Below are 15,088 nucleotides of genomic sequence, written 5' to 3' on the forward strand. Positions count from 1 at the left end.
CAAATATGATTGAGTCCAACAAAGAATGTGGTAATCTGTGTGCTATGTTTTCAGAATGCAACTTGGTGGGGAATCATTGCTAGTTGTGGATGGATTCTGGTGCCACCCGTCATGTTTGTGCCAACAAAGAGTTGTTTTCATCATTCGCTCTGGCTCAAGTAGAAGAAATGTTCTACATGGCTAACTCCACTATGGCTAAGGTAGAAGGAACAGGAAAAGTGGGCTTAAAAATGACTTCAGGAAAGGTCTTGACACTTAACAATGTCTTGTACATTTCCGAATTATGTAGGAACTTGATTTTTGTTTCACTTCTAGACAAGAACGAATTCAAATGTGTAACCATTTCTGAAAAAATTATAATTAGCAAAGGAGAAGTGTATGTAGGAAAAGTCTATCTCACCGAGGGCCTTTATAAAATGAATGTAATGAATATTGAAATCAATAAAAGTTCAAATTTTTCTTACTTGCTTGAGTCTTATAATTTGTGGCATGAATGTTTAGGCCATGTTTATTACAAAACGTTATGAAAATTGATTAACTTAGAGGTTTTACCAAGATTTGAGTGCAATAAATCAAAGTGTCAAAACGTGTGTGGAATCAAAGTATGCAAAGCATCCTTATAAGTCCGTTGAAAGGAATTTCAATCCCTTAGACTTAATACACACTGACATTTGTGATATGAAGTCAACACTATCACGTGATGGGAAAAGTATTTCATAACTTTTATTGACGATTGCACTAGATATTATTATGTCTACTTGCTAAATAGTAAGGATGAAGCAATGGATACGTTTAGCCAATACAAAACTAAAGTAGAAAATCAGTTAGCGAAAAATTTAAAATTGATAAGAAGTGATAGGGGCGGAGAATATGAATCTCCCTTCGCTGAAATATGTGTAGAGAATAGAATCGCCCATCAAACTACGGCCCCGTATTCACCTCAATCTACCAGAATTGTGGAAAGGAAAAACAAAAAGTTAAAGAAAATGATGAATACCTTACTTATAAGTTCCGGTTTGCCGCAAAATTTGTGGGGGAGGCTATCCTTACAGCCAACTGTATACTCAATAGAGCTCCCCATAGTAAGACACAATCAATTCCTTATGAAAAATAGAAAGGAAGGAAACCCAACTTGAAATATTTCAAAGAGTAGGAGTGTCTAGCAAAGGTCCAAGTTTGTATGCCTAAAAGGGTTAAGATAGGACCTAACATGGTGGACTGTGTGTTCATAGGATATGCTAAAAGTAGTAAAGCATATCGGTTTTTGGTTCATAAGTATGAACATCCAGATATTAATGAAAATATGGTAATTGAATCAGATAATGCTGAATTATTTGAAAATATTTATCCGTATAAAACTAGACATGAACAGTCTAATGGGGCACCTAAACGACCTCGAGATGAACCAAGTAAGATTGTACATAATGAAGAAAATCCAAGATGTAGTACACGTCAAAGAACGTCAGATTAGTTTGGTTTGGATTTTGTAACATTTCTCTTAGAAAATAAGCCTCAAACATTTAAAGAAGCGATATCGTCATCAGACTCATTCTTTTGGAAAGAGGCAGTCAATAGTGAGATTGATTCAATCTTATGCAACCATACTTGGGAATTGGTTGATCTTCCTCTAGGAAATAAACCTTTAGGTTCTAAATGGATCTTCAAAAGGAAAATGAAAGGGGATGGTAATATTGACAAATACAAGGCAAGACTTGTAGTAAAAGGCTTCAAAAAATAAGGTCTTCATTACTTTGATACATACTCGCCTGTAACAAGGATAACGTCGATTCGAATGTTAATTGCCTTAGTGTCACGCCCCAAAATCCCATCGGGCCGGACTGGCACCTGAAGCCGAGAAGGCCCGGGAGAACCCGTTGAAATACCTGTACTTTCACTTACATGTCACCAAAAATTTGGACAGCACTTCATTGCATATAGAAGGGTCTAATTACCTGTATCAGTACAACACGCACAAATATATATATATAATACTTGGCCGTCGGGGCCACCACATATACAAATATAACATCACTGTATAAACTTCCATGACTTTACCCTTCCTTATGTCTACAAAGCCTCTAGGATATATATGACATAACTAGGGTCGGGATAAACCCCCGCCCACACATGACTCCTGTACAATAACAAAACATAAGGGACCGACTCGAAAAGCTCCGAAGCAAACTGGAGCTCACCAACAATAGCTGTATGACCTGGCTCCTATCTATGTTGTGAATGAGCTGAAGCACCTGTGCCTGCAGCATGAAATGCAGGTCCCCCGTAAGGGACGTCAGTACGAAATATGTACTGAGTATGTAAAGTTGTAAATAATCATATGTGATATGGGGGATCAAGAAAATCAGACGCAAGTGAATAAATCATAATAAAAGTGAACCACACTTCATAAACACTTTTAGGATCATGTACATTATCATTAATCTGAATTGGGTTCTTGAATTCAAACACATTTGTGGAACGGTATACATTCGTTCATTTTATTCTTTACAATTATCATTCGCCATTACCTCCTCCTCCCGAACCTCCAACCACCTAACAATAATCAATATTGTACCGTACTGTGACCATTAGGCTGCCCCCGGTACATATCAACTGTAATTATATCAAATATCGGGATCGGCCCATGCTAGGCTTAAGCCCCTGAGCTACCACCCACACGTATATCAAGTAACACACATAAGAGATCTTTCCAATAACTTAGTTCAAAAGCTTTTGAGATTATTACATTAGTGTTCATGCCAATATAGTACCTTTGGAATAATGATACATCAATAGGAACCAAGTAATAGACTTTCTGTACAATAACGATGTAATAAAGACTCATTGGTACATCAACAATGTGTTTCGGAATCATCAATATCACAACAATAAAATAGGAGCCTTTCGGTATATCAATGAAACATTTTGACACTTTATAGAATGGAAACAACTTCGTTGATAATGTAGAACAATACATGTTTTTGGACAACCTCGGAATCTTACTTGATGGAACATTGGTGTTTTCATGCCAAAGAACATCGTTAGAGTATGCTTTACATACCTCGTTGTAGATTCGGATACCAATTCAACACAACTTCCCGCCTTTACAAATCACTTATCTACAATGAAATGTTTGGCATTTAGTATTAGCAACCTAACACCACAATTCTCTTCCATAATTCCATACAACCAATATTTGCAAAGCATTCCAAAAACCAACTTGAACAATCGGTTTATGTGTATATATATATATAATCATCATTTCAATACCACATCATCACACCAAATCCCTTCACAATTCAACATAATCCAACTATGCACAAGAATAATCCAACATCATTCCCAATCATCTTTCAACAACAATCAAATAACATACTTCTTATGCTCACATGCATATATATATACATATCCATATAAATAACACCAACATAATTTACATCCTTACCATAAAATGGCCCTTTTGATTTCGAAGTCCTGTTGGCACAAATAAGGGGTGCTTCTCGAAGCCCTCGAGACGGTGAACACAACTAGGAATCAATTTGGATTTTCTACGGTTGAATCACAAGATAATTGGAGTTGAACTTAGGCTAGGGTTTCTTATTCTTCAATAATTTGGATGATAAATGATGGATATGAGGCTAAGTATATGTATATAATGACCAATTTTCGTCCATGAGATGATGGAAAATGACCATATTGCCCTTAAAATTTAAGTAAATCTGAATCTGTCCATGGTGGACTGTTTTGATAGGCTAAAGTAAATCGACCATAACTCTCGATATCGGATTTGGGTGAAATTGGTATCGTTGGAAAGATAATTCAAAGGGCTTTCATTTAATATAAAGTAGGCCACCCAGTTCGTCCTGTATAAGGAGTTATGATCGTTTGAAGTTGACCCTAAAAATCTATTTTGAGAGGCTGAAGTAAAACGAGTATAACTCATTACTCAAAGGTCGGATTTGGATGAAACCAATTGCATTGGAAAGAATACTCAAAGATCTTTCTTTTCATAGGTGGAAGCTCTCCCAGTTCATTATATTAAGGGAGTTATGATCATTCAAAGTTGATCCAAAAAAATGGCTGACCTCAGTAGTTTGTGTGCAGGAAATTTTCCTGCACATTTACTATTCCCAATATCTCGGCCACCGTTTTATAGTTTCGAACGTGCTCGATTATATCCGAAACCTATCCATTTTTGAAAATCTTTATATCGTTGGAAAGCTTATTCAATAACCTTCGTATGGAACAATCGACGGGCAAATTCCAGTATAAATAAAATAAAATAAAATTAATTCCATATAAATAAGACCAATACACGTACTTGAATATGCCAATATATGTACTTGAATACGGGGTGTTACACTTAGAGGCGGTATATGGTCTTGAAATCCATCAAATAGATGTGAAAATCACATTCCTAAATAGAAAATTAGAGGAAGAAATTTACATGGAACAGCCTGAGGGTTTTGTGGTTCCAGGAAAAGAAAATAAGGTGTGTAAACTTGTTAAGTCACTTTATGGACTAAAACAAGAACCTAAGCAATGGCATGCAAAGTTTAACCAAACCATGTTTGCAAACGGATTCAAGATAAATGAATGTGATAAATGTGTTTATACTAAAGACACTCCAAATCATCAAGTAACTGTGTGTTTATATGTGGATGATATGTTGATCATCAGTAGAGATATTTCTAACATAAATACAACGAAACGAATGCTCGAGAGCAAGTTTGATATGAAATATCTGGGAGTTGCCGATGTGATCTTAGGAATAAGAATCAATAGAACTCTACAAGGTTTGGCATTGTCACAGTCTCATTATATCGAAAATGTACTTGACAAATTCAAGTATATGAAATTCGGTATTGCCAAGACTCCATTGTATGTGAGCTTTACACTTCAAAAGAATGAAGGTGAAAGTGACTCACAATTGGAGTACACAAGAGTATTGGGATGTTTAATGTATATAATGAACTGTACACGACCAGACATAGCATGCGCTAATAGTAAATTGAGTCAGTACACAAGTAATCCCAACAAAACTCATTGGATAGCAATGAAAAGAGTTTTGGGGTATCTTAAATACACTCAAGATTATGTCTTGCATTATAATAAATATCCCGCGGTACTCGAAGGATATAGTGATGCAAATTGGATCACCAGATCGAATAAAGTAAAATCCACAAGTGGATATGTATTTACTATCGGTGGAGGAGCAGTCTCTTGAAAATCATTCAAACAGACTTGTATTGCTCGCTCTACAATGGAATCTAAATTTATCGCATTGGATAAAGCTGGTGAAGAAGCAGAATGGCTCTGAAATTTCTTGGAAGATATTTCTTATTGGCCCAAACCAGTGGCACCAGTATGTATACACTATAATAGCCAAGCGGCAATAGGTAGGGCAGGGAGCATGATGTACAACGGTAAATCTCATCACATACGACAAAGACATAATATTGTTAGGGAACTTCTCTCTAGTGGAATTATCACTGTTGACTATGTAAAGTCAAAAGATAATATGTCAAATCCACTTACAAAAGGCCTATCTAGAGAAGGAGTGGAAAGGACATCCAAGGGAATGGGTTTAAGGCCTAGGACAAGTCATCATGGCAGTAAATCTACCTAGCAGACTCGAGATCCAAAGAGCTAGGTTTAAGGAGATCAATCAAAGTTGTGACTGACAGGTTCAACATTGTCAATATACCCAATCCATTCTCATGATAAAGACAATGTTTAGTAAACAAGGATAAGACTTAAGGTGAAAAGTCTTTTAATGATTATCTAAATTTGGCAGATTTGACCAAATAGTTTAATCTATAGGATTGAATATTTAGAAATCACCTATGTGAGGGCGAAGTGGAAGCCGCTTCAAGGAGAATGTTAGTAAAGGCCTATTCTCTAAGCTCTCATGAAATCGGGACGTGTTCATGGCTGAAAAGAATAAAAACCATGAGAACCATAAATGGTAAAAGGTTGGTTGTGTGACATGTGTTGTCTTGGTGTACATTAAAGCTCGATGGTTCAAAGATATCAAATCTACCGATTGACCGAGTGCATCCGATGCATGTTCACTGCGAAAAGTTCAAAGGGAAACTCACTTATTTAGATGCAATCAGTCTTTGCTTGATGATCACATACTTGTCCGTAAAATTTTATGAAAAATAATCATTCCCCATTCATGTGGAGGATTGTTGGGTTCAAAGTGTAGATAAAGTGTGAATGAAAAATGGAGGAAATCAAGTGAAAGGGAAAATAGAGAAGAAAACACTAAAATGAAAAGTGTACTCTAAAATGAAAAGTCTACTATTTCTCCCACATTGGTGGGAGAATGTGACTTTCAAGTGTTTATATTAAGAAACACTCATTCCACTTGGTAAGTAAGGCAAGAGATAAGAGATGCCTCGCGCCATCGTCGTCGTCGCTCGCTCGGCTTCGGCTTCGGCTTCGAATTATTTAATTCGACAGGAAAATAAAAATGCAGTAAATTTTTTCTGTGTTTTGATCCTCTAGTTATATGCATGCATGCAGTGTTTCGAACTGATGCTTCAGAAAGATGCACTGTTTCGAACTGATGCTTCAGAAAGATGCGCTGTTTTGAACTGATGCTTCGGAAGGATGCAATCCTTCAACAAAATGACACACTGATTCATGAAATGATTTGCCTATTTGGAAAAGATGCAATCTTTGGACGAACAGACATGATTTTTCAGGAAAGGTCACACCTTTTAAGTGAAACCATTGCCACTTTTCAGAAGAGGCATATGAAGGCTATATAAACCTGATTTCATCCACAGGTTTAAACACGAATTTTCTGAATTACAAACTCTCTTCTTATCTTCAAAACATTCTGTGTGATCAATCAAACTATTGAGTGAGTTCGTTGAATCCAACAATCTGAGGTACCCTATTGTTCGGATTGAAGGCCATTTTATCCTGGAAGGAAGATTCCATAACCTCGGGTATAGTGAGGGAAATTATTATTTAAGGACACTCCGTGAAGTTGGGAGACTTGGCCTTACAAATTCTATTTCATCTATTTTCTGAAAATAAACACACTTCTTTGATAGATTATTCATAATCTAGTGTTGAAGGTGTAAAGTAACTTTAAAAATGTTCTTGTCTTAGACTTGAACTAGAGTTGAAGTTGGTGTTGCATGTATACAGCTTTTTGTACTCGAACACCATAAAATAACATTATATTATAGAGCATTTAGACTCCTATAATAAAACTACAAAAGTTCAATTAAAAATGGGGTTTGAGTAAAAGTCACCATGGAGCATGGACCAGAAGTTTAGGATGAAAAAAAGTTACAACTATTCAACGACAGCCTACTCATCCAAGTAAGAAATAAAACAGAAACGAATAATGGGGTGCATCATTCAACAGTAACACTGAATATAATTTGTCTTTCTGAAGCGACAAACAAAAAGGAAAAACACAATGAGCTTAACTTACCAACCAAGAATAAAGTAAAAATAGAACTTTCTCTTGTGGGAAACTTATTACAGGCTAAAGCTGTACTTTAAATTGATACTGTCAAACTAAATGTTCAACAATTACTTAAATATCTTTTTCTCAATTATCACTAATGTAATATACAAGTCAAATTAACATTTTAAACTCTATTTCTATTCAAAAACCATATTATTTTACGACCATTCTGTAAAATGAGATAGATGGATTAATACACAATACTGAAAATGGGGGTGTTTTCATTTCTTCTATATCTGTTCTGTGTTGCCTATGTCAACTCTTCCACTGGGTATCTCTTACCTCCTACCAGCATAGGTACGGGGTAACTCTGTCCACGGGAATAACTAACCTAGTATTTTTTCTTGTGTGTTTCCAATTATTTTTATCAGCACTTACATGGTTTTTTAAATTTGCAGACGTTGAGATGATATCCATCTCCGGTAACCTTCTCTAGTTCTCTTTGGGTATTTCAAATGCCAAGTTTGATAACCTGAAATATGCAGAAAGTTGTATGTGAAGCTACTACCTATTTTCCGTTTGCACTAATCAAATTTTGAGCGAAATCAGTAATATAAGGGGAAATAACCAGTCTTTGATGTCAGCTTTTTCTAATTAGCGGGTGGAGTTTGGGGACTCATAATGTCAAACTAAGAAACGGCGGGAACCTTTTGAATTTTCAAATCCAAACCCTAAACTTATTTCCACATTAAACTACTAACATAGCACGGCATGTATTATCTGAGATAAATAATTCATGTATTAGTAGGCATTTAACTATGAAAATTAAATTTGTTAGAGTTGGAGTTAGAATTGTATTTGACCACTAATATAAATTAAAACTGTTTTTTAAATTTCTGTGACACAAATGGGAGTGAAAAAAATAAAAATAAGTTCAACTCCAAGTTGTATTTGAAATTCTCATGGCTAAAATCGACTAAAGTGAAAAAAAAAATGAATAAAAAGAAAATATTACTGGCCGAAAATTACATCATATATGTGTAAGGTCATGATTGAAAAAGATGATACTCCTATATAATTTTCAAATACACTCTTAACACAACTTAAATGTGCAGTTCACAGCTATTTTTGCCCCGTTTGGTGATAAAAACATAATTTTTCGGAGTTAGAATTTAAGTTGAAGTTGAAGTTGTGTTTGACGAATAAAATTGTGTTTGATATTTTTTGTGAGAAAAGTAGAAGTGAAAACAAATTTTTCTTATTTTCACTTTTTCAAATATATTTCTAAATTGTATTTGGAATTTTCATTGTCAAACATCATTGTTTTCACGTTCTTTACTAAAATAAAACAATTTTCCAAAGAAGAGAAAAATTACTTCTGACCAGACGACTACTAAGTTTTTGTCCTTTCTCGGTCTTTTTTCGTTTCGAATGAGCAATTGGGCTCTGTCCCTTTTCTGATCAATTGGATCTGCACATACCAATTAGTTAGCATTTACCATTGTTTTAGTTTAACCCGCAATTATATTTACTTTAAAAAAAATACATCAACTTATCCGCTGAATTTACTTTAATACTTAAATTAAATTTCTATTTATTTACTCCTAAATAATTTTCATGTAAATTAAATACTCCTAAAAATATATTATCACTCTCACAAAGGGAGGTGCACTACACACGCGTCATGTCACTGCCATATCATTGCGACGTAAATATTTATTTAAAAAATAATGTCACACACACACATATATATAGTTTAGGTGTACGCACCTCGCGCGTGTATTTCACTTTATTGAGTTTAAACGTTACATTAAAAAAGATATTTGTTTAAATAATAAAGATGAATACAATAATTAAATTCAACATCTTTTGGAGAATTTATTTGATTAAACCTAACCCTTACCAAAAAAAATTATCAAAGTCGATCGACATTCTACTACCACCTGTAAACTGCAACAAAACAATACGATGATAGAGACATCAAAACAATATAATTAAATCTATCCTTTACACAAAAAATTTCTCAAAGTTGCCTGACACTCAGCTACCACCTTTAAACTATAACAAAATAATACGATAATAGAGATATCAAAATAATACAACTAAATTTTACCTCTACACAAAGATTATCAAAACAGATATAAAAACAATACAATTAAATCTAACTTTTACCTAAACAAATTCCTCAAAGCCTACCGACATTCATTTACCATCTGTAAATTCATCTACGACTTGTAAACTATAATAAAATAATACAATAGTGATCACAAAACTTCAGTTTTGCTCACAAACCAAATCAAGTTAGATGAGCATCCACCATATTTTTTCAATAAGTAAACCGATTTCTTCTATAGTTTAACGTGCATCTCAATATTTATAAAAGTATTTCCTTAATAAAGTCCTATTTTAGGAGTATTTTTCTAATTGATCACTACAAAGAAAAATATTAATTGATTCTCCTTCCATATATTTTAGGAGTCCCATATATTTTAGCAGTCTAATTCATATAATAAAAATAATTAAATAATAAATTAAAGAAAATAGTGCAAAGACAGTTTTGTCTAAAGGAGTATCTTTTAATATTGGACAAAAAGTTCAAATCACTTCTCCAAAGGTATATATATATATATGTGTGTGTGTGTGTAAGAAATTCACTTTCTTTTTCACACACCCCTATTGCCACCCATACCACACCAATCCACCACTGCAACAACACTAAAAATTTCACCATTTACTCAAAAAGATTCTCACTCTTCACCCACTCTACAAAAACAACAATCACACCTGCGCATTTACAAATTGATTTTGACTTTCTTTCTCTTGAACGATAATTGGTATATAGAAGAAAATAATCGATCAATTTATCTCCTCAAAAATCTAAATGTGCTTATTTTTAACATAAAAAACAAAGTTAAAGATGGTGTTCATATCTGTACAGTTTATTACCTGTCATTGATTTTTAAAATCAGTAAAAATTTTGATAGATTCATAAAGAAAATAAATTTAAAAAAAACTAGAGGAAAAAAAATATAAATTATCAACTAAATTGAAATCAACATAATCTTTAATTTCTTTGAGATTGAGGAATTCGAGATTGCCATAAATAGAAAGGGGGTAGGGTGGAGTGAGAGGTTGAAGGAGGATAACAAGGATGGGGATTTGGAGGTCTCCGCCATCGTTTAGCGGCAGAGTCACCAACACTCTCCAACTTCACAAAACACACGCAAATTAAAAAGAAGTTGAGGGAATTGAAGTTGCATGTTGTTTGTGAAGAAGCCAAATGCCCAATTTGGGCGAGTGTTGGTCTGGTGGTGAAGAAGCCAAATGCCCCAAGGGGGAGAGGGGGGAGTTTTTTTTTTTTATATTTTATGCATATATAGAAGCGTGAAAAAGCAGACACCTCTTCATCGACGTGCCTGCTTCTTCCGTGATTTTACTATATCACCCCTAATTAATTATTATATGTCATTTACGTATAAAAAATTAATTATATTTAATAAAAAAATAAAATAAATATTTATGACATGTTTGCTTTAACTTTTTCAACTGTAATTTTACTCTATCACTCCTAAGTAATTATTATAAATCATTTAAGTATTAAAAAATAATAATAGTTAATTAAAAAATAAAATAGATATAGAATGATAAATTAACACTTTGATTTAAATTAACTTGACATGACACCTTATATGAGGTCCACTTAAATTTTTACAAGTAATTTTTATAACAATTTTGCTATATCACTTCTAATTAGTTATTATGGTCATTTAAGACATGTTTGCTTTGCTACGTTAATCGTAATATTTGATTGACTCTTACGCATTAGAAAATTAATCATGTTTAATTTAAAAAAATAAAATAGACATTTATGACATGTCTGTTTCAGCTGCTTCAATGATAATTTTACTATATCACTCCTAATTAATTATTATAACTAATCTAAGTATTAAAAAATTAATAATATTTAATTAAAAAAAGTAAAATAAATATAAAATGATAAATTAACTCTTGATACTTTAAATTAACTTGACATATTATATGATGCTCAATTAAATTTTTTCACAAGTTTTATAGTAATTTTATTATACCAGTTCTAATTAGTTATTATGAGTTATTTAAGACATGTCTTCTTCGCTACTTCAATCGTGATATTTGGTTGACTCTCAAAATTATATTAGTGTCACTTAAATTAAAATAGAAGAAAAACTTTTATAAATCGGAATAATTGAAAAATTAAATTATTTTTAAATCTAATTGATATTCCACAAAAGTTTAAACAAGGAGAGTATTATAAATTACAATATCTAACAACTTAAGATAGTAAATTACAATGTCAAAACAAGAAAAAAATGGACGATGGAGCAGGAATGGATGACGGTCAGTTTCAATCAAAAGAAACAAAACCACAAACATTCAGGTCAAGGAGGTAAACCTTACCATAAGGACATTACAACGAAAAGATTTGATGCCCTCACCGGTAAGTTTTTTGAATTAGATCCCTCTGTACAGTCTCCAGCTGAGATCTCCGGCGAGCCTTCAAAAGCGGTTATAGGTAAGTCTTCTCATCCCCTCTCTAAACCTAATGGACCGGACTCTTCAGGGCCCTACTTATCAATTAGGCCCAAGAAGGTCAGTTCAGTTAGCCCGCCTAAGTCTAAGGCCCAAACAGGGCCCACCCCCTAATGAATGTTGGGCTGCCCAAACCCAACTCCCTATTTATGAAAAAAAGGCCAACCCTTTGGGCTAAACGCACCCGGGTGAGGTCATAAAAAATCCTTTGGCCCACTCAAAAAACTTTAACTTATCCCGTAAGACTACTGCTACTGAACTGGACATTGACTCCAGCTTACTTCTCTCTCCCCAGACGTTTGACCTCTCTACTGAGTAGTTTTTGCCAACGCACATCAATCAGAAAGCTTAGAGTGTTTTTTCCAACACTCCAGCATTTATTGCTAAGATGGATGATAATGATGGAAGCTTCAGCGTTCCCACTTCAAACTCCTCTTTTAACTCTAATCATCAGACAGGTTCCATTGCTTCTGTCTCTACCACTTTTTATTTCTCCCCCTTTCATTCTTTCAATGGCTTAAACGAGTCAAAATCAATCTCCATTGGTGTACTCCACCAATCCATTGGAACCAAATCATTTCTCAGCCTCTTGGTTGGAGATTTATCTATCCCAGAAAACCATTCCCTTGAAGCTAAATGTGAAGAGAAGGCCAATCACCTTACTGATCCAGGACCCCCACTACTTAGCGCAGCTGATAAGGGAAGGCATGAACTAAGGCCTAATCAATTATGGCCAAAATATCTGGATGACCACCATGCGGAGCATTTTCAATCAGGGGCTAGCGACCAACAGGTCAACGAACTTGATAGCTGCAGAACTGGTCAGCATGAGCCAAAGCCTGTTTTTCTTCCCACCACACATGCCGGAGCTTCTTATAGAGGGACCTTATTTTGTAAAAAGCTCTGGGGACTACCTCCCTCCAGTACCGACCTCATTATTACTAGAGATGATGGAAAGGGAGAGGATATTAAAAGCTTTAAGAGAAAGCAACAGGGAAATAGAGAATAACCTAGAGACATTGAAACCTCCACATTAATAAACCATCTCTAGAAAAGACTCTGTCTCACTCCTTCGAGAACCTTGCCAGTGAACTTCTTCTAATTCTCATTCCAATAGATATCAACAAGTTTGGAATCAAAATAAAGCTACCAGGAATAGGAATCTTCTATTCCACGAAGCTAATCCCCCTCTCAAGGAAGAGAGAGGAAATACACATCTCCCCTCCATCTCTGGACAAGGGGAAGAGCATGATGGAGAACCTTCTATCACCCCTTTTTAATCCCCTGATGAATATAATAATATGAAATGTTAAGGGGTCAAATAACCCGGACTTCAAGAGACACTGCCTGGCCATGATCAATACTCACAAGCCTCCTCTAGTTGCTTTCCTTGAGACCAGGGGATTGTCCAGTTCCTTGGTTTTAATAGTCTAATCCAGTTTTCTGCTAATGAGAACTCTGGAGGTATAGTTATCATGTGGGATAATACATCCATTTCCATCCAGGATATTATTGTGCACCCTTAGGGTATCCATGTTGAAGTTAAGGTAAACAACCCTTCTTCTAACTGATTTTTTAGTGCTATTTATGCTAGTACTGACTCCTCTAATAGACAGTCCCTCTGGGACTACCTTTGTAACTATGTTGATTCTTACATTCCCCCTAGCAACATTCCTTGGCTTATTAGGGGTGACTTCAATGAAGTTCTCAGAACCTCAAAAAAATATGAGGGAAATAGTTTTAATAGAGGTAGGGTTAATACCTTTTAGAATTATATTAACTATTGTAATCTCTCTAACCTAGGATTCAAGGGGGGTGAATTTACTTGGACTAATAAAAGATATAGAAACAAGAGATCTCTGCTTAATAGGTGTTTAGCTGATATTGATTGGATGCATCTTTTCCCTGATACTATTGTGACCTACCTTCCTAGAACCCACTCTGATCACTGTCCCCTTTTAGTTACTCCCCTGAAGCCTCAACCAAGCCCTGATAAGCCATTTAGAGTTGAATCTATGTGATGTTCTCATCCCAATTTTAATCAGGTTGTCCAGAACTCTTTGGGGGGGTATCCACCTTACTGATATCATTCCCCTGTTCCAAGAGCAAGCTACCTCCTGGAACAAATCCATTTTTGGTAACATTTTTTAGAAGAAGAAGGATATTCCTGCTAGACTCTCTGGTATTCAAAAATCCCCCAAGTACTCTTCTAGCCCTTTCCCTCAAGACTTGGAAAAAACCTTCACTAAGGATTACAGTCTCTTTCTTAGACAGGAGCAGGTGTTCTGGAGACTCAAATCCAAAATCTCCTAGCTAGCTGAGGGTGATTCAAATACCAGGCTTTTCCACACCTGCACCCTTCATAAAAGAAGAAGGAATAGTATCAATGCTCTTAAAGATGATAGTAGTAACTGGTTAATGTCCCCTGAGAACATTAAACAACACATCACCTCCTACTATTAGTCCCTCTTTATGTCCTATCATACCTTCTCTTTCAAATCCTGCCATGTTAATCCTTCCTCTAGGCGATCCATCCAATCTGATGATCATATCCTTCTGGATGAAATTCCTTCTCATAAGGAAATTAAAGACACCATCTACTCCTTTAAACCAGACAAGGCCAGTGGGCCTAATGGTCTGTACCCTTTTGTTTACCAAAAATACTGGAATATTATTGGCCCCCAATTATCAGATTCTGTGAAGAGGCCTTCCAAAGGAGGGTCATTGATCCCAAGGTAAACTCCACCTATCTTTTTCTCATCCCTAAATGCCCTAATTCTTCCAACCTCAAGAATTTCAGACCTATAGGGCTTTGTAATACCCAATACAAACTAATTACCAAGATTATTGCTAGAAGACTTAAACCCCACATGGCTAATATTATTGGTCCTAGTCAATCCAGTTTCCTCCCCAATAAAAGAACCTCTGATAATGCTATCATATTTCAGGAAGTGTTCTTCCGCTTTCATAAAATAAAGGGCAAAATGGGTAGCACGATCCTCAAAATTGATCTTGAGAAAACTTTTGATAGGATTAAATGGTCTTTTATCAGACAGGCTCTTCATTTCTTCAATATCCCCCCAAAAA

This window comes from Capsicum annuum, chromosome 2 (genome assembly GCF_002878395.1).
Source record: "Capsicum annuum cultivar UCD-10X-F1 chromosome 2, UCD10Xv1.1, whole genome shotgun sequence".
Taxonomy (NCBI): Eukaryota; Viridiplantae; Streptophyta; class Magnoliopsida; order Solanales; family Solanaceae; genus Capsicum; species Capsicum annuum.